The following is a 25,442-nucleotide window of genomic DNA, read 5'->3' on the forward strand; positions in this document are numbered from 1 at the left end:
ACACTGTCTCTATGTCCACTCTACTGACAGGACTGCTGGCTGCCCACTGAGCTTTGCAGCCAAAATTATAATCCACATCACAACAGAGCATATAAAACAGCATTCTAGAAAGGTTCTTCTTCGCATAAAAGAGGTATGGAGGATAGGGGAGGGTGGCAATGAACGATAATGGAAATATAATTCTTTGATCCTTCTTGACCTTTCAGAGGGGTTTCAAATACATTGTATCAAGAAAAGCTGTTTAATAAATGGCGCATTGGTACATTTTCCTGGCATGTGGAACTGTCAGACAAGAGAAGAAAGAAAAGAAAGAACGTTTCTGATTTGGAACTAAGCAATCAAATTTTAGTATTTTTTTTCATGGTCACAAAAGTCTTATGTTTAAAATTAAAATCCTTATGTAAAGACTATTTGGCATCTTCATTGTGAGCTCTCAGCACGCCCTTTTACAATGCAGCCACACAAGTGAATCAGACAGGACGGACTAAAACGCCCAGCCACACACGGGCTTGTAAATGAACAGGAGCGGCGCTGGCACCCAGACGAGCTGGGGTTTTCTCAGGAACAGCGGTGAAATGGAGCTTAGCGCTCGCGTTGGCACGCTGTCCCCAGCTCCCTTCCACACGCACTTCATGACTGGGTAGCAGCCGATTGTCAGCATCTGTGCTGCTCGGTGCTTCTTGGCTTGAGCTCTGGGCACCAAAGTGGAGTTTGCTAGTTAGGTGTTTTTGCGACTGTCTCCATGGTGACCGTGCCAGGAAATGAGCTTTGACCCGGCCTCCTTTGTGTGCAGTGGGAGCCTGACTCCGGGCTGCGGGTGAAGAACCTTCCCTGGAAAAGCCGAGAGCCGGCAGACGTTCCCCCGGCCCTGGCCATCTGGCCCCTCAGCGCCCGCTGTTGTCTCTAGGTCAGGAGCTCTGGGCGGCGGCGAGGGAGGGCGCGAGGGCGGGAAAGCCCAGTTTAAGCGGGGATTACCGAGGGGCGCACCTTGGCTTAGCAGGACAGCCTGGGGTGACGAGAAATCTTTATTTTAGGTTTTTCATATCTTCAACGATATTCTTCTGCTCAACATGCCTTTCTCACTACTAGTTCTAGCTGACATTTTTATACTTATTCACTCTTACTGAGGAAAAAAACCCCATCTTTACCCGTTAAAACATTGCCTTGTTTTAGAGAGCTAAGTTTTCAGTCCCTGGCTCTCTGCCTCCTAATTGTCAGGTCACAAAGAGAAGTTGTCTTAGGGAACGGGACATAAAAGAAAGTACGTCTTGATAAGTTTCAGGGAAGCTATTTCTGGGGATGTAGCCTGTGGAGGGGAGGCCGGGTGGGAGCCCCGCGTGCCGGTGGTAGTCAGTCTGGGCGGAAGCGAGTTAGGCGGCAAGAGGCGGGAGGCTAGAACCTGAAAATGAGGGCACGGCCGGTAGTTTTCCTCGTCACCAGCAGGGGGACCCTGCTGCCTGCAGTCAGGTGATCGCGCGTGGCCCTCTCCGTCTGGACAGGGAAAACCAACAGGCTTTTAGTATTAACGCGGGGCCCTTGGCTTTTCCTGCAGCTTTTACGTCAGACGCAACTTCGGGCTTTACGCGGATCCTTATTACATAGCTTGATTAGATTGAGGTGGTGGTTGTTTATTCCATGACAGGTTCCATTTTCACGAAGTTTAAAAAAAAATTCCTTCAAGTCCCCCTCCCCTTTTTTTTTTCTATTTAGTTTCTATGTTAGCCAACTCCAGTTTTTTAAACCTAACCCTCAGGCACATTTTATCCATTCATGTGAGATGCCAGCCAACTGTGGCCTGCATGGGACTCAAATATGACTCTTGTTTACCTCATGCCCCACATCCAAATCCTACTGGTAACGTAGGGATAAGGCGGAAAAGGAAGGTCGAGGGAGCCTGAGTGCAGCCATTCTGGCCGACACCGGGCTCTAACCGCCCTGAACAAGGAAGTCGCCAGCATGTCGCGGGCCTGGGACCACCCAACCACGGATGAGTTACTAAGCCGATGCCTTACAAACGGTTTGTGCTTCCCTTTATGTGACAGCAGTTTGCGATTAACCTTTATGGCTTGACCTCAAGACAGTGCTGGTCACCTACAGCTGTTTCCTAATGGGGTTTTTGAACACATAAAAACACTACCGTTGCCCCTTAAGAGATCCCCCTCCTGCTCAGGAAAGGTCCCCTACTCTGAATGTGGGGTAGGGTCTGTTCTCTCTCTCAGTAAACGCGCCGTCTCTTGAATTCTTTCCTGCGTGAAGCCAAGAACCCACTTGGGGAGTTCAGGCGCCTTCCTCTCTTCACCCGGGCACCCCTGCATCACTGGTTTAACTTTCAAGGTATGGCATATTCCTAATCTGATTAGTCCAAGGCACTATTTTCTATTTCCTAGGCCACCACAAAGCCCTGTGATGGTTTCTTTCCTTCCACTGCCCCTTCCCCTCAACGGTCTATTCTCAAAACATCCGCCGGAATGATATTTTAAAAATATAGCTCAGACCACAACTTCCTCCTGCCCGGTGATAGACAGGTGAGGGAGGCAGGCAGGCGGGTGCAGGACTCTTCCATCCGTGTCTCCCCACGGTGAGGAAATCCCTTACCACGACTCACTGAGCCCTCCGAGATCCGGCCCCTGCCTGCCCGTCAGACTCCTTCCTCCTCCCGCCCTCCCTTCGCCCCGGTGCACCGGGCTCCTTTGTATGTGGAACACACACTCTCACACTCGCACCTCCCTCTGTCTGGCACATAATCCCCCCAGATTGTCCATTTTGCATCTTCACATCCTTCAGACCTGTGTTCTGACTTCTCCAGGGAATACACCCTCATCTCTCTTCATCCCTTGGCCCTGCTTTAGGCTATTAATTGTTATTACTGTAAGCAATTTTATCTCTTTATTTTACTTCTTTCCTTATGTATCATTTTTTTCCCCTTACTAGAATAAAAACTCTGCCTTGCTAACTGTTATTCCTCAGCACCTAAACAGTACCTTACACGGTACTGAATTTATTCAGCAGGCACTGAATAAATACACAAAACAGAAGCAGCCCCGGAACTTAGATCTGGCAGATGTCTCTGCCCACAGGTTCCTAGTAGCACCTCTCCTGCTCTTCCTTGCTTAATCCTAGAAACATTTCATTTCTCCAACTTGGATCATCTCATAACCCTATTCCTTTGCATATTGTCATCTTTTCCGCATCTCTACTTCTATCTGAGGGATTAGTTTGATAGGATTCCACTGATTGTATATGTCAGACATTGTGCCAAGGACTTCGCTTGCATATGTCATGTAATCCTCCTGACAGTCCCATGAATTAGATGCTATTATTATACCAATTTTATAGGTGAAGAAATAGAAGCTCAGAGAGGCTAACCAATTTGACCAAATTCACATGGCTCAGAGAGTGGCAGGGCCAGAATCAAAGACACGCCAGAGCCTATGCTCTCAATCTCTTTACTGTCAGAAACGTGCTTTTGTTTAAAAAAAAATTAAATCAGCACTTGTAAACATAATCTTTACAGATGGAAAAGGTACTAGAAAGAAACTTAGGTTAAAAAAGCAATATATAGGCTATCACATCTATCAATAAGTATTTTTTGAATTCCTACCATGTGCCAGGTATAGTTTTAATATGTGAGACTGAGTAATATAATCATTTTGAAACTGTGGGTAGACTGATTAAAGGAATATTTAATATCTTTGATTACATGACTATTCTAGATTGTTCCTCAAATGAAAATGTATTTGTGGCCTCCTGCTTTGCCAATGTATAAAGTAGATCTAAGTGGGTGTTACAGGTATACCTTGGAGATATTGCAGATTCTATTCCAGACCACCGCAATTAAGCAAATATTGCATGTGATAAAGTGACTCACATGAATTTTTTGGTTTTCCAGTGCATATAAGTTTACGCAAGTTATGTTTATACTATACAGTACTATATTAAGTGTGCAATATCATTGTGTCTAAAAAACAATGTATGTACCTTAATTCAAAAATACTTTATCACTAAAAAGTGCTAATGATCATCTGAGCCATCAGTGAGCCATAATCTTTCTGCTGGTGGAGGGTCTTGCCTCGATGTTAATGTCTGCTGACTGATCATGGTGGTGGTTGCTGAAGGTTGGGGTGGTTGTGGCAATTTCTTAAAATAAGACAATAATGAAGTTTGCCATATTAATCGACACTTTCTTTCATGAAAGATTTCTCTGTAGTATGCAGTGCTATTTGGTAGTATTTTACCCACAATGGAACTTCTTTTTTTTTTTTTTGAGACAGAGTCTTGCTTTGTTGCCCAGGCTAGAGTGAGTGCCGTGGCGTCAGCCTAGCTCACAGCAACCTCAAACTCCTGGGCTTCAGCGATCCTACTGCCTCAGCCTCCCACGTAGCTGGGACTACAGGCATGCGCCACCATACCCAGCTAATTTTTTTTTACATATTTTTAGTTGTCCAGATAATTTTTATTTCTATTTTTAGTAGAGACGGGGTCTCACTCAGGCTGGTCTCGAACTCCTGACCTCGAGCAATCCACCCGTCTCGGCCTCCCAGAGGGCTAGGATTACAGATGTGAGCCACTGCGCCCGGCCATAGAACTTCTTTTAAAATTGAAGTCAATCCTCACAAATTCTGCTGCCACTTTATTAACTAATTTGTATACTATTCTAAATACTTTGTTGTCATTTCAACAATGTTCACAGCATCTTCACCAGGAGTAGATTCCATCTCAAGAAACCACTTGCTTTGTTCATCCATAAGAAGCAACTTCTCATTCGTTCAAGTTTTATCATGAGATTGCAGCAAGCCAGTCACATCTTCGGGGTCCACTTCTAGTTCTCTCGCTATTTCCACTACATCTGCAATTTCCTCCACAGAAGTCTTGAACCAAAGTAAGGGTTAGAGTCAATGTCTTCCAAACTCTTGTTAATGTTGATATTTTGACCTCCTCCCATGAATCACAAATGTTCTTAATGGCATCTAGAGTGGTGAATCCTTTCCAGAAGGTTTTCAATTTACTTTGCCCAGATCCATCAAAGGAATCACCTTCTATGGCAGCTACAGCCTCATGAAATGTATTTCTTAAATAATAAGACTTGAAAGTCAAATTGACTTCTTGACCCATGGGCTGCAGAATGGATATCATATTAGCAGCCATGAAAACATTAATCTCCTTGTATATCTCCATCTCTTGGGTGACCAGGTATATTGTCAGTGAGCAGTAATATTTTGAAAAGAATCTTTTTTGTTGAGCAGTAGTTCTCAACAGTGGATTAAAAATATTCAGTAAACCATGCTGCAAACAGATGTGCTGTCATTCAGGCTTTGTTGATCCATTATTTATAGAGCATAAGCAGAATAGCTTAATTCATAAAGGCCCTAGAATTTTCAGAATGGTAAGTATTGGCTTCAACTTAAAGTCACCAGCTGCATTAGTCCCTAGCAAGAGAATTAGACTATCCTTTGAAGCTTTGAAGCCAGGCACTGACTTCTCCTCTCTAGCTATGAAAGTCCTAGACGGCATCTTCTTACAACAGAAGGCTGTTTTGTCTACATTGAAAACTTGTTGTTTAGTGTAGCCACTTTCACCAATTATCTTAGCTGGATCTTCTGGATAACTTGCTGCAGTTTCTATATCAGCACTTGCTGCCTCACCTTGCACTTTTATGTTATGGAGGTGGCGTCCTTCCTTAAACCTCATAAACCAACTTCTGCTATCTTCCAACTTTTCTTCTGCAGCTTCCTCACCTCTTTTAGCCTTCATAGGGCTGTGCTCTGGATTAGGCTTTGGCTTAAGGGAATGTTGTGGCCGATTTCGTCTTCCATGCAGGCCACTAAAACTTTTTCCATATCAGCAAAGAGTCTCTTTTGTTTTATCATCATTCATGTGTTCGCTGGAGTAGCACTTTTAATTTCCTTCAAGAACTTTTCCTTTGAATTCACAACTTGGCTAACTGGGTCCAACTTTTGGCCTATCCTGGCTTTTGACATACCTTCCTCATTAGGGCTTAATCATTTCTAGCTTTTGAGTTAAAGTGAGAAAAGTATGACTTCCTTTCACTTGAACACTTACTGGGTTATTAATTGGCTTAATTTCAATATTATTATGTCTCAGAGAATAGGAAGGCCTGAGGAGAGGGAGAGAGATGGGGAACATCTGGTCAATGGAGCAGTCAAAACACACACGACATTTATCAATTATGTTTGCTTTCTTAGATAGGTGGGATTTATGGTGCCCCCAAACAATTACAATAGTAACACCAAAGATCACTGGTTACAGATCACCGTAACAGATATAATAATAAGGAAGGAGTTTGAGATAGTGCAAGAGTTACCAAAATGTGACACAGAGACATGAAGTGAGCCCATGCTGTTGGAAAAATGACACCAATAAGACTTGCTCAAGGCAGGGTTGACACATACCTTCAACTGGTAAAAAAAACACAGTATCTGTGAAGCACAATAAGTGAAGTGCAATAAAACAAGGTATGCCTGTACAAAGCATTTGCCCTGAGTCCCTTAACCTAAGTTAGAAAATCATCCATGAATCTATTTCCCCTTAAATCATAAACCTTTATTTTTCCCTCCTTTGAGCCCAGGAATTCATCAGCTATCTTCTATTCCTCCACCTGGGGCCTATTTTCTCTCGGGTCTTCTACTGAATTGAATTCAGTTCTTCAGCCTCTTCTCCCATTTCTTCATTCCTTTTACAGACACCCACAAAGAACTCTTGACATTGAAAAAAATCATAGTCATTAGAAACTACATTGAAATGAACATACGAGGGTAAAAGTGAAAAAAATAAATCTAAACATTGGAAAGTTCCTAAATGAAGAAAAAGAAAGAAAACTTAAAAGTATGCATCTGCAGTTCCCAAACTGGTATGCAGTGACACTTGTTTTTCAGGGTGTTAATAAACAGACAAAGTGTTTTGTGTTCAAATAAACATAGAAACTCTGGCTTAACCAAAGTTATACAGGTTATTTGTTGCAGACCTTCTTGGAGCCTTTAAAATGCCAAAATAATTTTGGGTTTGAAAGGAAATTTAGGCTCTGATGTTCCTAACTCCTCTGACCTTGTAATGGCATAATCATAATATTCCTGGCTTATGCCTATAATCCCAGCACTTTGGGAGGCTGAGGCAGGAGGATTGCTTGTGGCCAGGAGTTCGAGACTAGCCTGGGCAAAATACCGAGGCCCTGTCTCTACGAAAAATAAAAATAAAAACCAAAACTAACAAACAAAAAAACCCCACTCCTTATGGTGATTGCTATCCTGGGTCAATTGTAAATAGGGTGGAGACTCATCTGCCATATGCACAGTTTTCTTTCACTCATACTCATTTATAGAAATTCTTCTAGGAATTGGCACCCCTTACTCTCCTCTCCCAATTCACTCCCCATATCTGAGGCTGGTTTTCCCTGCTTCGATGAGCAAGACTTGTCCTTGATCCCTTTATCCTTTTGCTAAGAAAATATTTCAAAGTGTTGCAACAACAGCTGTCAGGTTGGGCCACTCTGGTGGTGACAACTTTTCTTCAAAGAAATTGACTTCGTGGTCCACTTGTTTTTGCCTCCTCCTGGATGGACATCCCCAGATCGTTTCTGGACAGGTGATGTGTGGGAAACTAGAGACTATGTAAGACCAAAGGAGCTGCCGTGGAGTGTGGCACACACAGAGAAGAGCCATGAAAAATATTATAACTCATTGTATAGGAGGGCTTTTGCAAAGGATTCCACCAATAAATGACTCTCACCTTAAAAACATCTGCTTCCAAATAAATCTTGGGAAAAAAGTTTAATATGACCAGAGACTCTGAAGGGTACAAGCAGAAGGCCACATAACTCAGTCACAAGGAATAAAGTACAGGAACTTTCAAGCAAACAGAAGCTAGGCGATACGCAAATGAATAGGATGACCTCAGTGAATATGACAGCGTTAAATGCAGGCGCCAAGTTGAGAGGGACATTTTATCCTTAACGAATTTCTTTTGTCCTCTACATTTCTATTTATAATCGTCACATACTGTTTCTTTCTTGAGCTGTTCTACCTGAAATGTGATTATCTCCTACAGATACAACTGTAACAATATGAATGCCAGTCGACAAACTTAACTGTAAAAAAGCTATGTTTATTTTTCTATAACTCAACGTAATTTCTGTTTTGCACCTCCGTTCCTTCAGTGCAGCAGAAATTCATCTGTCAATTTGGGGAGTTCTTACCACCCTTTCTCAGGGTTGCACCTAATTTCTAGAGGATGTTGAGGATGTTCCCAGTGACAAGAGGTGGGGCATGTGGGTGTAAGATTTGAGTCTGGTCTCTGGTCATCATTTGTCCATGCATGTTCAGGGCATCTGCTGTGATGGCCAACACCGGAAACACCCCCACCACCACTCCAGCTCCCATGGGACCCCACACCCTCAATGTGCATCTCCTGGATGCACCTCAAAATAATTTCTCTTCCAAGCTCTTCTTGCTCTTTCCTTTTGATCTGGGAGTCTACAGACCTATCTGAAGCTGGGATAATCCCTCCTTCCCACCTGACACTTGAATGGGTGAGGGTGATGGGGAGGGGGCGGGACCACATTAGCATCTCTCTTGTCCTGACTTCTTTCTGACTTGCTTCCTTCCCCGACACTGGGAAATCTTTGTGTAATCTTGAGTGGGAGTTCTTCCTCCAAATTATGAAGTAGGCTTTTTACGCCCAGCATCTTTGCCATGCCTTGTGGGGTCTTGGTTTTAGAGACTCAAAAGCCAAAAGAAACTCATATTTTCTCAACTTTGTGTTAACTTACATTGCCTGGGGGTAACGGAACTCAGAATAACCTATCTGTTGTGTGAACGATGGTAAGAATGAAGAGAAAATATTATGGAAAAACGTTGATGAACACTTCAAAAGTATATCCTACCTCATCTAATTTTCTATTGATTAATTCCCTAACAAAGGTGCCTGGGATGGCATCTGGAACAAACACTAAACCTCTCTGTATCTGCTAAATGAAGCATACAAGATCTAATAAAATACATATGAGCTTTTAGGAAAAAATGTTATTTGTAACAAGTGGAAATCATTTAGGATATAGTCAGATTTTCTGGGGGTCCATCTCTGCTATGACCTGGCTGTGGAGCCCTAGGCTAATTGCCTCACCTTCTAAACTAGGCTTTCTCATTTATTAAGTCAGGACAATAAGCTCTACTGCGTGAGATTTTTGTGAGCATTCAATTCAATAATCAAGGGAACGCACAACAGGCATTTGGTAAAGTCTTGTTTGTCCATTCGTTCTCCCATCCACGCACATGTTCATCCTTTCTTTCAACAGGTGTGAATGCCTTGCTCCTCTACAGCAAGACTACAGCCACTGCTAATAAACCTCACGTGATACCTGCAAATAGGTCGTCGGGTGGGGGTGACTCTATCCTACCACTTACCCAGTCAGTTACAGATATGCACCCTGAGTAAGATCCACAAAGATAAGCCCAGGATTCACTATTCCCTTGGATCTGACAAAACCGTACCTATGACTAAGGCCTCCCGTGGCCCTTCTTGGTTCTTAGTGAACGAGTTTTGAGCAGAAACAGTACAGTTAATGACAGAGGGCATTTAAGCGTGCTCAGCATCCACCTTGCCATTTCTCTAAATGAATGCTATCAATGATATTTTCCAGGCTTCATATAGAGTTGAATGCAATAAAATCTTAGATCTAGAGCAGAATTCATAAGTGCACAGATCTTAAGCATTCAATGAATTTGCACAATTCTATACACCCATGTAACTGTTACCCAAAACAGGAATTTAACGTTTTCATCACCCCAGCACCTCATGCTCCTTTTCAGTCAATCCTCCCCCTCCTATGGCAGCATTTTTTATTATTAGAGCTCCCACATGTTCTCAGGGGTATCTTCTATTTTATTGAACATTGAAACACTCACAACTGCCTTCTGCTTCCAGCAGTAGACCGAGAATGAGAACCAACACTTGGTAAGAGATTTGCATGCAGCATCTCACATAATATTCATAACTATCCTATTATTTCTTCCATTTTACAGATGAGAAAATGGGAGTTTAATGAGATAAAGTAAGTTGGTTGTGGGTCAAAGAGCTCTTTAATGGCATAGCTGGGATTTGAACCCAGGTTGGTCTGATTCCAGAACTTGACTTTGAAACCACTGTACTGCTGTACTAAAGAGCAGAGGCACTCTGAGGTTTAGATAATGATTGCAGTTTTCCTGGGTCTGGATTTTGTCAGCAAAGGAAAAAGAGTAAGTTGGTTGATAACCCACCCACTTACGGCTTAACCCCATTTCTTTTATAATCTCCTTATAAGCCTCGTTGCCCTTTCATAAACTTGTGCCTGCAAGATTTTTACCAGCTGACTGTTAAGAACTCATAATCAAAAAAAAAATGGTGACTTGTTGCAAGGGGAACAATTTTTGAGCACTAACTATGTGTCAGGTGTACCTAAATTTCCTTATTTAGCTCTCATAACCACTCTAAGGGTAGGATCTGTTTTTAACATCACTTTTACAGACTAAAAATGTGAGGCTTAGAGAGTCTGAGTGCCTTGCTCAGTGCTGCACAGCTAGAAAGTGGTGGGGCTGGTTTTGGATCCTGCCAGGCTGTCCTGGGAGCCTTCACTTTCAACCACTGCTGTGTACACGCTCTTGATGCTCTGTTAAGCCCTCGGCCCTTTTAATAAAGAATAGTCAGTCTCAGGTCCTGCTTGAACAAGCTTCCACCAGCGTACACGTGTGAGTGTGAATTCTGCCAGCCGCTGTCTTAGCTAAGATCCTTAGTCCCAAACACTTCGATCCACCTGGGCTTCAGAATGTGGAAAACAGCCAGGGTGGCCCTGGACCAAGTTGTAAAGTAGCAGAAGTTTGTCTTGGGCATTTCACCCTGTCTGCCCTCTGCCATACCCTCTAAGTATCCTGTCAACCAAAGACTTCTCTAACTTTCAATTCCTGGAGCCCAGATCTTACCAGCGGGCCTGAGTCCCCCCGCCACTGGCCACTGACTTGAGAGTCCCCCTTTTGCCCCTCCCCTGCCCCAGCACGTGGTGCTTTTCCCATCTGTACCTGAGCCAGTCTCACTCTAGCTTTCCCATCCAATCCCCTGCTGATGCCCTCACTCTCCACCTGAGGCTTTCTAGAAATAGGGCCTTAATCTGCTTGGCAACCTCAGTGGTGTGTCTTCCAGAACTGACAGGAAAGGCCGGCAGGGCAACCTTAGTGCTAACAACAGCTAATCCCTATACAGCATTTAATCTGTGCCCTGTCCTGTTCTGAGTACATTATATGCACTAATTTATGTAATCCTCACTACAGCCCTATGCAATGTGTTAGTCAAGGCCCCAGCAAGAGGCAGGAGACACACACAGATGGAATTCTGAAGGGAATTTAAGGAAGGGACTTTGCAGACATGTAGGCAGAATAATCAGTCGGGGATATGGAAGCATTCGGGAACTAGCAGTGGTGGGGAGCTGTCCCTAGCCCCTGGCAGGAAGGGCAAGCTAAGGAACTGGTGTGACTAGAGCCCAATGAGGAGCTGTTCCAGGAAGAGCTGCTCTGAGAAGCCATCTGTGTCACAGAGGGGTGTGGCCAGAGCCCCAGGGGTGTGGCCAGAGCCCCAGCGGTGTGGGGTGAGGGTAGCAGGTTGGTTGCTGGGGAAACATTCTCATTGCTCTCTCCTCCCTTCCTCCTTCTCATTTCCCATTGGCTGAAACAACTAGAAGCCTGAGGTCAAGGGAGTCAGTCCCTGGGGGGCTGGGTACCGGGCATGAGGGCACACAGAGAATAATCAGCCCACGATGAAACCGAGACACAGAGAAGCTGAACAATATGCCCAAGGTCACCAAACCAGGATCTGAACTGAGGCTGACAAATCTGCTCTTAATCGCCACATCATGCTGGCTCTAGTGCCGAGGTGGAGTTCTCCCACACTTACTTGGTGTCTTACACTTTCCAGAAAGGCCTTCCCCAGAGAGATTTTGGCAAAAGATTTTCCCATAAGACCTGTGGAAAGTATTTTGGAACAGATACCCCAATCATACTATTCCCATCGGATTGGGGCCAATTGTAGGATCAGGGTTTTGGTGCCACTATTATTTAGAGCTACTGGGATGGATCTAGTCTAATCTATGGAAACCCAAGTGCATCTTAACATGGTTCCCAATGGTGACAGAGAAGGGGCCCTAGTGATGGATAAAAGGCTCCGTTTGTCTGTTTACAAGGTCCCCATATACACAGACCCCCTAGCAGAAATTGCTTCATGATAGATACAGGTGACGTTGGTAGGCCTTGGCCAATTCAGTCAGTTAATGATGACTAAAATGGTCAAGTTTATGAAACAGAAAGATCACAAACTAGTAAATTTGTCAGAAAATGGCTGATAAGGCGGAGATAATAATTTTGTTTCAACTTAATGAAAAACTGACATTTGTGGTTTCTCTATAGGAGAAGTCAGTACTCAGTCTGAGCAACTTTTGCAAAAAAAAAAAACAATACAGAAAAGTCACCTACCTAGATTGAATCCAACTGAGGCAAGGCAACTATTAGAAAATACAAACATGGTATAGAAAGGAGGTATTTAAAAAAGCACTCTTGCGAAAAAGATATAAACTTCAATCAAGAGAAATGAAATTATTCAAATAAGTTCTTTTCAATTAAAGAAGTAAAACTCTGGTGATAGCCACTTATGGTTCATTATTTTAATTATAATTAAGGTTTTTGTTTTCTTCTTGGCATAATTAACCAGCAAGCTTACTAGAGTACATTTTTAGTGTTAGCCACACAAAAGCTTCTAGGAAGAAAAGTGTGAGGCTGGGCAGAAGAGAAGAGGCCCAAGATGAGGCATTAGGAGGCATAAGAGTGTCAGAAAAATACCAACATTTCCTATGTAATTCAGCAACAAAAATGTGTAGTGGGTAATAGGGCTCTATGGTATGGCATTATCCCTGAAATAAGTAATTTGAGAAAGGAAAGTGGTTTTACAGATATAACAGCCTTACTAACACAACACTGCAGAGAGCAAATGAAATGTACAGCACTTAGCTTATAATCAAACCAAATGTTACAGGCCTAGAGAGAACATTTTTTTCTACTAGATGTTTTTTGTGTCCCATATTTGTTAGGGGGGCAATCCTTATTATTCATCACAAAGATGGAGTATAATTGTTTTAATTGTTATTTTTTCCAGAAGTTAGTTACCTCTAGGAGTTAGTTATTAATAATATTTATTATATAGTAGGGTTTCAAATCACAGCTGGTTTATTTCAAACCATAAATACTGGAGACATACTATATATGAATAGTCATACATACATGAAAAATGCATTCTCTGTCTTCCTTTCCTCTGGAACCAGATTTCTAAGGAAGCTGTGGGACTGGCCATGGGGGAACAGGGCCAGTAAAAAGTTGTCAGACGGTGCTCCGTTTGAGCAATGATCTCAGGACAGAAGAGTCAACAAGATAAACGGTCTAATTCCTGTGCATCCAACCCTCTCAAGGGCTAGAGGCTTGTACTGTTTAAAAGTAAAAATTAAGAATGAAATATAGATACTATCATGCAGTTTAGAAAATAGAAGATAGAGTTGAGGAATGTCCTTAAGAATTTTAGAAATGTTTTACATTTAAAATTCTATTTAAGGCCGGGCGTGGTGGCTCACACCTGTAATCCTAGCACTCTGGAAGGCCGAGGCGGGAGGATCGCTCGAGGTCAGGAGTTCGAGACCAGCCTGGATTTTCTACGAAGTTGTGGCTTTCAAAATTTTTGACCACAAACATAAGAAATGAAGTTCTACTGCAGCTCATAACATGTATATTTACACATATAGAACTGAAAACAAAATGTCATAAACAGCACTTACTTTTACTATGTGGAATGTGCTTTGAAAGTTTTGATTATATTCTTTCTTTTTTTTAAGATGCAAGTCCAGATCCAGTAAATTGACTTCATAATTCACCAATGGGTCATGACTGACAGATTGAAAAGGCCACCATAAAGAATTATTTCTGGCCAGGTGCAGTGGCTCACACCTGTAATCCTAGTACTTTGGGAGGCTGAGGTGGGAAGATCCCTTGAGCCCAGGAGTTTGTGACCAGCCTGGGCAATAGCAAGACCCCATCTCTACAGAAAAATTAAAAAAATTAGCCGGGCATGGTGGCCTGCACCTGTAGTCCCAGCTGCTTGGGGGACTGAGGCAGGAGGATCACTTGAGGCCAGGACTTTGAGGTTGCAGTGAGCTATGATGATGCCACTGCATTGTAGCCCAGGCAACAGAGCAAGACCCTGTCTCAAAATAAACAAACAAAAAGAATTATTTCTAACTCAACATACAATTATTTTTCAATAATAGATTTAGATTAAAATATGATTGATTCCTTGATTATCCTAGAAAAGTTTTCCAAATTATTTGTGCTTTCCTCTGCTCCGAGATCTGGACCTTGCTGGAGATCAGGATAGCAGTCAGGGGCACAGCATGTGAGAAAGATCTTAAGGTTGGACATGAGGGTTGGGGCTGTGTTTGCACACAAAGGAAATTATGGCCTTTCCTGAATACATGTCAGCTAAGATTACCTCTACTATGTTACTATAATTCTCTGAAATATTAAGATTTGGTCACTTACATATTAGAGACAACAAGAAAAACTTGCATGTGGTCTGGGTTTTAGAGAATTATTGTTAAGTGTGATAATAGTATTGGTATGTTTAGATGTTTATACTGTATTTATGGGTGATATGTCATGATGTCTCTAACGTAAAATAAAAGATAGGGACAAGCAGGTAGAGAAGCTGCCCAATACCTCAGCCAGTGGTGGCAGCAGCAAATGCTGCCGTTGTCCCCCACAGCCACTTCACCGGTCCCCTCTGTAACTAAAACTCCAGTTTCTGGGAATGGGTAAGAAAGAGAAGGGGAGAAACTTCCACTGACCCACTGAGAGTTAGATGTTCAAAAAGCTGGTATCACAGTTCTGGTTCCATGATAGATGGAAAAAGCACACTGCTCCCTGTCTCTCTCACTGTACGCAGCTATGAAACCTGAAAACATGCAGGGAGTGGCTACCTGAGGACTCTGAAAAGTAAATAGGAACAGGCAGATTGGAAAGAAGACTGAAATTAGAAGTAACATCAAGCTGGCAGTGAGGTTACCTTTTTTTTTTTTTTGAACTAGTATTGCCCAGCCTAGACTCAAGGCTGCCTGCAACCTGAAAGGGAGTCTCAGTGTGGACGGAGCTCCAGGAGAACCCTCTAGTTCACACTTGATGAGCAGGAAACAGGTTAGACAAAGAGTCCCTAGATATAAAATCAAAAGCACAATCTTTCAAAGAAAAACTTTGTCAATTAGACTTCGTCAACACTTAAAACTGTTGCTCTGTGATGGACATTACTGAGAGAATGAAAAGACAAAATACAGATAGCAAAAAGTTTTATGAATCACATACTCAACAAAGAACTTGTATATGGAAAATTATAAAAACAAACAGCCCAGTTAAAAACCATGGACAAAAGACATGAACAGATGCTACTTAAGAGCATGTACAAAAGGCAAGTAAGTACATGAAAAATGCCCAATATCGTTAGCCATTAGGGAAATGCAAATTAGTAACATAATGAGATACGACTACACACATATTCAATGGCTAAAATTAAAAAAAAGTACTAATAATACTAACTGCTAGCAAAGATGTGGGACAATTAGAATTCCCAAACATTACTAGTGAGAATGCAACATATTAATAGTACTACCACTCTGGAAAAGGGTTTTCAGTTTCTTAGAAAGTAAAACAGTTACCATATGACAGAGCAATACTGCTACTGGGTATATACCCTAGAAAAATAAAAACTATGCACACATAAAAGCTAACACATGAATGTTTATGTCTGCTCTATTAATAACTGACCCAAACTGGAAACAAGCCCAGTGTCCTTCAATGGGTGAATGGATAAGCAAATTGCTTAGCATTCAGGTTTTGGAATACTAGTTCTTCAACACCTTCGATAAATCTCAAAGGCATTATTCTCTGTAAAAGATGCCAGTCTTAATTGGCTACATATTATATGATTGCATTTATAGCACGTTTCTCAAAAAGACAATTTTTTTTTTTTTGAGACAAGAGTTTCGCTCTGTCAGTCTGGCTAGAATGCAGCGGTGTTATCGTAGCTCACTGCAACCTCCAACTCCTGGGCTCAAGTGATTCTCCTGCCTCAGCATCCTGAGTAGCTGGGACTACAGGTGCATGCCACTACACTGGGCTAATTTTTCTATTTTTTGTAGAGACAGGATCTCACTCTTGCTCAGACTTCAGAAAAACAAACAAATTTATAGTGAGAGAGACCAAATAAGTGGTTGCCAGGAATTACAGGTGGGTGAAGAGTATGACTACAAAGGGATACCATAAGGGACTTTTTTGGGGCAATGGAACTATTTTGTAACCTGACTGTAATGGTGGTTACATGAATCTATACATGTGTTAAAATTCATAGAATTGTACACTAAAAAGGTGGGTTTCACTGTATGTTGGTTTAAAAATAAAGGTTTAAAAAGATGGGTCAAAATTGGCAAAATTTTAACAATTTTTAAATCTTGGAAGTGGGTAAAAGAATGCTCATTATACTGCTGTTCCTACTTTTCTGTATGTTTGCAATTTTTCGTAATGAAAATAAAACAGATTTAGTCAGAATGCTAGTTTGCAGTACAGCATGACACACTGGCTAAGCAGTCAGCCTCTGATTTTTGACTCTTTAGGATCAAGTTCTGGCTCTACCCCTAATCTCAAGCAAGTTACTAAATCATCTAGGGCCTCAGTTTCTGACTCTGTTGGATGGGGATAACAGTAGCATCTATCTTTTATGGTTTTTGTAAGGATTGAGTACCATTTGCAATAGTACATGCAAATAAGTACCAGTACATGTTATCCGGTATTGTTGTTGTTTGATCTTAAACTATTGATGTAAACTAGATTTTTTGAAAATTAACTCTTTGTCAGATTTGATAAAAGTCTGTATCTCTGAATCTTTTGTTTTAGAACATAAGTCAAATATAACATAGAACATCACTGTTTTTCTACTATTGTAAAAGTTCTTTCCTTGATTTCCTTTCAGTCTCAGGGAAATGAAAAGTTTGGTTAAGAAAGTACCTTGATACCACGTTGATAATTGTTGTTTTCTAGATCTGCGGTCCCCAGGCCTGGGACTGGTACTGGTCCGTGGCCTGTTAGGAATCAGGCCACACAGCAGGAGGCAAGCGAGTGAAGATTCATCTGTATTTACATCACCGCATAGGCTCCGCCTCCTGTCAGATCAGAGGCGGCATTAGATTCTCAGGGGCATGTACCCTGCTGTAAACTGTGCATGTGAGGGATCTAGGTTGCGCACCTTATGAGAATCTAATGCCTGATGATCTGAGGTGGAGCTGAGGCAGTGATGCCAGCACTAGGGAGCAGCTGCAAATACAGATTATCATTAGCAGAGAGGTTAGACTGCACAATGAATGTAATGCACTTGAATCATTCCGAAACCATCACCTCCCCGCTCTCCCTGACCCCCAGCCAACCTGTGGTCCATGGAAAAATTGTCTTCCATGAAACCAGTCCCTGGTTCCAAAAACGTTGGGGAACATTGTTCTAGATCATTATTAATATCTTAATATTCTAGAAAATCTTCAATAGACGAGAAGGTAGATTTAAATTAGTTTTAATATGATGTTTTAAAAGGATAAATAATGTGCAGATGTTCTACTATCTCTTGAATATTGCGCAATCATTCTGTCTTTGAAAAGAAAAAAACATTTACTCATCAAACTGAAGCTTGTGAACTCATCGTTGGTCTTGCCCAAGATTCTACATCAGATTAGCAAAGTAGTGGTTTATGAATGCCTAGAAAATGTTGTCAGAAACCAGCAGATTCACAATGAACTAGTTCCATTGTATTAACTTCATTATCTTCTTTGACATGGTTACTATCAGGGAAGTGTGGACTGGCTCAAGGCATTTGTGAAAGTCTTATGATATTCTTTTGGATAAAATTGAAAATACAGGTTGAATGAGATACAACAAGGTCACTGAAAATTGATGGTTCCCCAAATCTGGAGGGAGGTACATCTTTCTTGGTTTTTCCCTTTGTTTTCGCCTATTAACATTTTGACTGGTGATTTGATTAATGATACAGAAAGGCATGTTTATAAAAGTATCAGTAGATATTTGGATATCAGAAGAAGTTTTTAATTAATTCCTGATAGTTGAATGGTGAGATGAAGCTAGCAAAATAAAATTCATGGGAATAATCATTAAGGTTTTGTTCTTATATCTAGAAACTCAAGTATATAAATGTAATATGGAGTTTAGCTACAATGTATATGAATGAGACTTTTGTCAACTTAAGCTAAATAGGACTATATTTGTTTCCTATTTGTGCTATAGCAAAACACCACAAATTAGTGGCTTAAAAGGGACGCAAATCTGTTGTCTGACAGTTTGGGAGGTCAGGAGGCCAAATGGATCCGCAGGGCTGCTGTGTTCCTGCTCTTGTAGAGAATTTGTTCTCTTGCCTTTTCCAGCGTCTAGAGGCTGCTCATGTTGTTCCTTGGCCTGGGGCCCTCACCACTCCAACCACTGCCTCTGTTGTCACCTCTCCTTCTCTCACTGTGGCCCTCCTGCCCGCTTCTTGTTGGAACCCTTGTGATGACATTGGGCCCACCCAAGTCGTCCAGGATAATTTCCCCTTCTTGAGATCCTTAATTTTGCAACTGCAAAGTCTTTTTGCCACATAAAGTAACATATTCACAGGCTCCAGGGATTAGGATGTGGACATCTTTGGGGGACCACCAATCGGCCTGCCATAGTGAGTCAACAGGGTGATGTTATTGTCATGAAAGTTATGGAATCATTGGATACATTGATATGTGGAATGAAATATTACTTTGATAATATGTAATAAATATGTTGATGATATAGCAAACAATAAATATAATATTATATAACATTATATAACTATAGTACTTCAAATAAAAGAGATTATAGTTTCACTCTACTCTTCCTTATCAGAGAATACCTAGATAATTGTGTTTAGCTCTGGGCACCACACTTTAAAATATGATCAAACTAGGGCACAGTCAAAGAAATATTGTGAAAGGAGGTAAGAAGGAAGAAATAAAATAAGAAACGGAAGATGTGTGCTAGAGAAAAAGGTTGGGAAGAATATGATAGTTACCTTCCCTCCTTGAAGGGAGAGCATATGGAATAAGCATTAGGGTTGTTGTGAAAAATTGTAATGGGGTGAACTCGGGGAACAGCTGGAGACATCAGGGAGATGATTTCAGTTCAATAGAAGGAAAAGCTGACCAGCCTGCAATGCGCTCGCTTGAGAGCTCCTAAGTTCTTTGTCACTGGAGACTCTGCTGCATGGACTGCTTGTGATTTCTATCAAAGCAGTTGAAACATTTGGAGAACACTGAGCTAGATGAATTTCAGTGCCCCTCCCACATTTCAGGTTTCCGTGATCCCAGTGACTAAATGTCCTTGCATGAGGTGAGGAAAGAGCAATAGCAGAGCACCAGAGCCAGGCGTCAGATAAGGCCTTTGTACCCGGCTGAATGGGCTGTTTTGCCGACTGACAGATTTACGATGGAATAATTTCCTCTGTTTGTCCTATAATGAGTGTTTGTACCTTGGGTTTGCAGCAAACTCCTTGCCCTGCACACATTTCCAGATGGATTTCAAAGAAAGGAAATGGTTTTGCTTGAGTGACAATTAAGAGAATTCCGGCTGATTAATTTTTTTCCTCATTGTTTTTATCACAGGCAATATGTAGCTATTTGTTTCAGGGCAATAAATCTGAAGTTTTATAATTTCAAGATAAAAGCTTACATTTATTTCATTTACACAGCATATGATTTCCTTCATGCTTAAACTTTATGTTTCAAATACAGAAATATGAATTTTATTACTCCAGAAACAGCCTAACACCCTCTTACTAAGCGTCACTTTCTGAGGAAGTTGTCAATATATTCATTTTATTTTTACAAATAAGAATTTTTCTCTTACTCTCTATGATTATTTTGCATATTTTCCTTTCTCTTTTAACCCTGTCACTTTCTCCCATTTCTTCCTCTCCTTCATCCTGTTCACTGAGAGGAAAATGCATCAGACTGAGCTCTCTCATTTCCCCGTAGCAATCCTGCGAACACACCCATTTCTGCACCCACCATCCTCCTGTTCTTCTGTTCCAATGAAAGACGTGTCCCTCCTCCCTGAAAGGCCAGCCCCTTTGTTTGTTTTTTGGATCTTCTTACATTCCCAAGGACTTCACTAAAACTACTCTTGTCAAGCTCATTCATGACCTCCAAATTGCTGCATTCAAAGGACGTCCTTCAGTTCTTTCCTTACTTTATTGTTCAGCAGCATTTCATACAATTTTATATGTATAGTCCTGTCTAGTGAATTTAAGTTCTCTAAATGCCTGGATTAATTTATTAAGGTTATCAATTAGTTGTGTCAAGCATCTGAAAGTTAGGTAGTTCAAAATTAAACTTTTATTTTCCTACTTCTCAAAAAAAAAAAAAAAAAACCAACCCTATTTCCCTTCTGTTTTCCACACCTCATTTAATAGCCCTCTCATTTTCCCCATTGTCCAATCCATACTTGGAAGCCACCTTCGATTCTTTCTCTTCCTCCCCACCTCCAGCCAATCTGTCATGTCTTTTGATCCTACTTTGAAGATCATTTTAAGTGAGTCCGCTTCTTTTCATCTCTGCCACCACCACTGGAGTTCACACCAATATTATTAGACTACTACATTCACCCTCTCACCAGTGTCTGTACATCATTTCCTGTTCTCCTTGGATCCTTCCTTCACACGGCAGCCAGAGCAATCTTGTGTCAAATGCTGCTGAGCAGTAGGCCTGAAAGGTGTTTACTAGACAAACATGAACAGATGTCTAGGCCATTGGATATAGACTTTGTAGTTCAAGTTGCAACGGAAAATTTGTGAGTGAAGGTAGACTGAGAAGAGGAGAGGTCCAATGTCTGAGCCCTGTGACACTCTATTTGTTTAGATGTTGGAGATATGAGGAGGAAGCAGCAAAGGAGACTGAGAAGTCATCAGTGAAGTACAAGGAAAACCAGGAGAATGTGGTGTCCTGGAAGCCAAGAAATGTATCAAAGAGGAGGGAGTCATCAACTGTGCAAATCCTGCCCATAGATCAAGTAAGGGAAAGACAGAGAACTAACTGACCATTCATTTAACATCACGAAGGTCACAGGTAATCTTGACCTGAGCAGCTTCAGTGCATTAATGGGGGCAGAGCCAAAGTGTTTAAAAGAGAATGGGAAAAGAAAAACTAGAGACAGCAAGTACACACTGTTCTTTTCAAGAGATTTTCTGTAAGTGGATTAGTTGGAGTAGGGGTGAGTTCTCAATAACAGGATGAAAGGCAAGAAAATGGCATGGATGCATTGGCAGGTGCTCATGGAAGTTCTTGTATTTTGATTGTTTCTATTTTCTCCTTGAAATAGGAAGCAAAGCTATCAGCAGGATGAGAATAAGGATGGCAGGGGGAGGCATTGGCATTTGGGGAGGGGAAAGAGAAGGCATGAAGCTGTCATCTAGAAGAGTGAGTACATTAAAAGACTGTATTATGACTGCCACACTCACTTGAGGTTCAGTAGTTATGACATTGGAATGAGACCCGTCAGTGTGGTTTTACATCTTTCTCTAGTAATATGGGTCAAGGGTTCAGAAGTAGAGTAGACTGAACATTGGATTTAACTAGGGTTGGGGTTTACCACGTGAATAATACAAAGAGGGAGAGCACAGAGAAAGTTGAGGGTAGTGTGTGGGAGTGATTAAAATGATTGACTCTAATCCAACTGAATAAGAAAGGAAAATAGGGCATGTGAGAGGTGGGTTACCACTGATCAATAGGATTATGGGATTGAAAGCTGTTACAGTCAGGATATTTAGAGGGTGCAAGTAGAAAGATAGGATGTGGATGCTAGTAAGGGAAAAAGCTGCTTGAAACTGATATTATGAGTTGTAATTATTGGTAATGACGGATCAATGGCATGCTCCTAGAGTGAGGGGCTGGAGCAGAGAGGAGGAATTGGGAGTGAGAGGCCAGGATATGGGAAAAATCACTATGTAAATATTGAAAGTATTATGAGTTCTGGCCAGTCAAGTGTTGCCAGGTAACAGTGAGCCAGGAGGTAAATCTGCAGGGAATTGAGGAGGACTGAGGGGTTCACAGATGACTGCAACAGGAATGAATAATATATATTTATAGTCTGATGACATAAACCTCAAACCTGGGAGTCATAGGACAGTAAAACTGAAACCATAACGTTAGAATGTAATGGATCTTGTAATAGAGGCACAAAGTGTCATGATAATGGTTCTCAAATTTTAGCAAGCCTCAAAGCACTTGTTGAACGATTTCTTAAAATACAGCTTGTGGAGCCCCACCCCTCAGAGTTCCTAAAACAGTAGTTTTGGGGTGGGATCCAATAATTTGCATTTCCAACAAGCACCCAGGTGGCACTAATGTTAATGGCCCAGGTACCATATTTTGAGAACCAATGTACTATGAAAATTCAGAAGAGGAAGGGATCTCTTCTGGTTGGAGAGATCAAGGAGGGTTTATGGAGAATATTCTTTCTCTCTCTGCAAATGCTTAGAAACAATGGTTTGACATTACCAAATACCATATATTGACTAATTAGAAGAGAAGTCATACTTTTGTGTTGGGTCACATATCTACTCACTCTGCAAGCCAAGGCGCGGAGGAAATAGAGTTCCGTCATTTGTCTAAAACTGATTGATCGGCACAAGGCTCCACCTGCTGGATGGCCAAGGAACAGCCACCTTCAGTGCTTTCCCGTTTAAAATTTGATCCAGTTACAAAAATTTAAACAATCTCTTGAGGTAAAATGTCTAATCTCTTTTGGGTAAAGTGTTTGGTCTTTTAGGTTTCACCTGGAAGGATGTGGTTTTGTGACCTAGGGGCTTTGGGGGGATGGGGTTCTCGGTTCCACGTGGTGTCCTTGTCCTGCGCTCTGGCTTCTCGGGTCTCTGTGGCAATGCCTCTCCTCTGCCAGGTTGCCGCTCGCTCTGTTGGCGTTCTTGGCCGAGGTTTGCCGGTGGTGTGACTCTAGCTCTGGTCACTTTCTGAGTTTGATGGAGCCCAGTGGTTCCCCTTGACTGACTTGGCAATACCTTGCTTGCTAAGGTCCCTTCCGAACTTCCGCCCTGTTCTCTACCTGGCCCCTGGCCTAGTGGATTGTGGAATCATCTTGCCCTTTGCACACAATTGGGGGAGGGCATTTGCTGCAGTGGCCCTGTGGCAACCCCACTGGGTCTCAGTTCATGTGCCTTCACACTCTCACCCTTGGGACAAGCACTTTGGCTCTTATCTCTGTCACCCAGCAGTAGAGGTGAACTTTGGGAACCTGGCCTTAACATCTCCCTTTGCCCCCTTACATTGGGTCGCGCAGCTTTTTGTGTGACATGGCACTCCACCCTTCCCATCAGTGTGATGGTGGCCTGAGAGGCAGCCCACTCTCTGAACCCTACTGGAAGAGGGCAAGACCCCTGTCTTCAGCGTGGCCCTCAAATTAGCTTTAAAGCCCCAGAGTGAGGTGATCAGAGCATCTCACTCTGCCTCCCTTGCTACCTTTCTTGCTCTTTCTTTTACTGTATTTCATGTGTTCTAGGATGCACTCTCCACCCGCCCCCAATTTGTATAATAACATCTTTGAAATTGGGTCTTAGAATTCATGTCATGTCCTAGTTTAATTAGAAGAATTTTTTCTTTCTTAGTGGTATTAATATAATGGTATGATCAATACTTAGATTCTATAAAATATTAATACAGCATTTCTCCATTTCTTCTACATCACATTCTTCTACCTTTTGCTTTAGCCTCAGGGTTGAGTGAATTAATGGCACCAATGGCATCTTCCTTTGTGAAGTGGGAGATAAAGAATTTGATAAATTCTTTCTCTACTAGTCTGGCTTTTCTTTTGATCAAGACATATCAAAAAGCCCCAAACAGTCCATTCTAACCCTAGTACAATAAGACTACAGGGCTTGATCTCAGAGGTAGAGGCTGCATTGAAACCTTATTTAAGGGGTCGGAGGGATAAAATGTATCTTTTTAATATTCACATAATGAATGTGATGCCTGTTAAACATTAAAAATCAAAACAAAAAATGCTTTCGTAAAGGTATTTGCCCATAGTGATGGCAACAATTTCATACAGATGGTAATGTCTCAAATTTTAATTGCTAATAACAACAAAGTTTCTAAAATTGATTGGAAGCTATTAATATAGATTGAACCACATTTAGATTCTTTACAGTTCAAATAAACATTTGAAAAACAAGGCACATGAAATTTATTCATAATGGAAGTATGTTAGTGATCCATTGCTTAATGAGAAAAGCTGGTTTCCAAATGACTTGGATAGGATTGTCTCATTTTTGTAAAAAACGTATTATCTGCATAAGTACTTGTAAATAATAAATGCTAAAAGGACACACTAAGATCATGAGAGCACATATCTCTGGAAGAATAATGGGTGTTTTTCTATTGTTAATCTTTATTTTCTATTTTCTACTATGAGTTATTTGTATATTATTAAAAATTAGACATAGTTATTGCAATTAGGATTAATAAGGGAAAGATAGATTTGAATGGGGAGGTTATGATTTAATTTCTGATTTATGGATGAGTTACCCAGTTTATTTGGTTCTTAGTTTTTTTCATTTGTAAATTGGGAAAGAAATGATATTCATCTAGGTGTGGGGATGTTATCGAGTCTGGGAGTGTCCTGTTTGCAAAATCAACAGGAAAACTGAGTTCAAAAGAAAACAACAAAGTGGAAAGCAAAAACACACACCTAAGCTTAAAGTCAAGAGTTTGGCTGTTTCAGTATAGCATGAATCATCCAGAGAACTGCTTTAATTCTCCACCTCGTTTTCCATTGCTAGTAAACACCAACATAAACACCCACAAAATCAGATGTTTTAACTTCTTCACCCATAAAATCTTAAGTAACTTTAAAATATTAACTGGAAATTATATAGAAATGTAGTCACTTTAATATTGCTATCGCAGGAATATTAAAGGTAGTTCATTTTGTTGATTCAGTCATTTCTCATAACAAGATTGAGTAATATAAAGTTCATGATCATCGATTCCTTTCATGTCTCTCAGACACACCCTCTGCTCCCGTAATACACTGTGGAGTATAAATTATGTTGAACAAACCGATGAATAAGGAATTTCCTGTTCATCTGAACAGGCAAGTGTTATAATTAGATAAAAGAACTTTCATTTTAAGATTAATGTTGACATTATAGAAATGTAGCTTGATCTATACATAATTTGTCACAAATTTATATGGTAATTTTCTTCAGATTACATAAAATTTAATAATATAACCTTCCGAATTGTACCACAA

At 41.2% G+C, this 25,442-nt stretch overlaps 1 long non-coding RNA gene across 1 annotated transcript; it reads left to right on the forward strand.

Moving 5' to 3' along the window:
- Positions 1-805: 805 nt before the first annotated feature.
- On the forward strand, positions 806-25,249 carry LOC123639914. The gene is made up of 3 exons (XR_006735833.1): positions 806-907; positions 21,038-21,188; positions 25,196-25,249. It is a non-coding gene; the product is annotated as an uncharacterized LOC123639914 (long non-coding RNA).
- The last annotated feature ends 193 nt before the right edge of the window (positions 25,250-25,442 follow it).

The sequence above is a fragment of the Lemur catta genome, chromosome 6 (genome assembly GCF_020740605.2).
Source record: "Lemur catta isolate mLemCat1 chromosome 6, mLemCat1.pri, whole genome shotgun sequence".
Classification (NCBI taxonomy): domain Eukaryota; kingdom Metazoa; phylum Chordata; class Mammalia; order Primates; family Lemuridae; genus Lemur; species Lemur catta.